Genomic DNA, 1,854 nt, shown 5'->3' with positions numbered 1-1,854 from the left:
GTGACAGACGAGTTTCATCCTAATCCTCTCTATTCAATTGCCCCTCTCTTCACCTCTCTTGACTTTGCCCCACCTGAGTGCCCACTCTGCCTCCCCCCTGCTCTCCACTCCCGGCTTCTGTTCTCCCAGGCTGTATCGGCTGCTGACTTCCCTCTCCTTCTCACACCTGAAGAAGGCTCCACAGCCGAAACGTCGAGTCTCTTTTCTCCTCATTTCAGCTGGAATAAACCTTTACTTGTTCCTTTGCAGCCTACGCCTGCTGACACAGCTCCCTACTTGAACTAAAAAAGCAAGGCCCCTGATCAAGGCCCTTCACCCCAGCTTCTCCAGGGGCGCCGTATAAACAGCTGACCTGCGCTCTGACCCCCAGCTTCCCTCCCTCTGTGTGTCTCATGGAGAACAAGCTGGGGTCTGTGAAAAGACAAATTCCTAATGCAAGAAATTGTATATGGCCAATAAAGTGAGCTTATCTTATCTAACTACTTCATTACACAAAATTATCATATACACACCTGAAGAAGGCTCCACGGACAAAACGTTTTCTTTCTTCTTTTTTTCAACATGGAATAAACCTATTACTTGTTCTTTTGCAGTCTATGCATGCTGACACAGCTACCCACCTGAATTATCATATACAGTATATTATCACAGTAACAAATCCACTGTAAATATAGTGAGAGCAGATCCACGGCATAATTATGTTTATTATGGACACAACTGGAGGCAAAATTCTGGGGACCCCCTGGACAGAATTTCCCAGGACCCCTGGATGAGGTACTAATGCCCTGAACCATTTTATGAATAATCCCTGTTCTATTCACATGACTAATCACCTGTGATTAATATGAATTCTATTCGTATGAATAGATTGAACATCTCTGAGGAAAAAAATAGACTTTGCTTGTGGCATTCTGGCAACAGCTTTGTGAACACGCAAAAGAAAAGACACAAATCTCCCATCTGGCCAGTTTAGATCCTCAGATGTCAAGTTTCCTGAAAGAATCCAGGGTATCGGCTTCACCAACCAGCCTGGGCAGCGTGTTCCACACTCCCACAGCCCTTCGGTAAAGAAGCGTCTCCTGTTCCCAGTTTTAAACACACTTCCACCCAGTTTCTGCTTCTGTCCTCCGGTGTGTGTTTCACTGATCACTGTCTGGAGAAATCCACGGGCTCGGTGCCTTGAGGATATTGAATACTTGTATCAGGTGTCCTAATCTTCTCTCGAAGATTTAAGACTAAAAATGTTCCGTTCACTCAGGCTGCCAGCAAAGGGCATTTCCTTAAGCCCCGGAAGTTATCTAATTCTGTTTAATTTATATATTAATTTATGTATACCCGTGTATTTTGTTGTTTAATGTAATGTCCCTTGCAATTATGTATCACGAAAGGCGCTGAATACGTTTAAGATGTTAATTACTTGCTTGGTAAATACCTGAAGTATTCATTCCATACTGTACGTGCCCTTACTCGGCACCCATAAGAAAGCAGCCAAAAGATTCTTGACTGCAGTTGAGCTTTTGAGACAAGTCTTGAGTCAGCAGGTTGGAGGAAGACCTGTAGGGTTGTAATATTTCAATGACATGCACAGATGAGTTATGTGAGCAGTGCAAAGCCGCGGCTGTAAGTTTAACAGTAAAATGATAAGGACGCACATTTAAAAACAGAGGACAAACTGCTCTATCGTGAGAGAAGCGTGTTCGAACGTCAAACTGCAGGGGCGGGACTACGCGCAGGAGCTGAGGCTGTGGTTGGTTTGCCGTGGCACTGAGGGGCGGTGCTACGCGCTGGAGCAGAACCTGTGGTTGGTGGGCTAGGTGCCGAGGGGCGGTTCTACGCGCTGGAGCTGAGCCTGTG

Source organism: Lepisosteus platostomus, chromosome 1, assembly GCF_059453375.1.
Source record: "Lepisosteus platostomus isolate fLepPlt1 chromosome 1, fLepPlt1.hap1, whole genome shotgun sequence".
NCBI classification, from domain to species: Eukaryota; Metazoa; Chordata; class Actinopteri; order Semionotiformes; family Lepisosteidae; genus Lepisosteus; species Lepisosteus platostomus.
The sequence above is the reverse complement of the archived record's forward strand: the minus strand, read 5'-3'. Positions refer to the sequence as shown.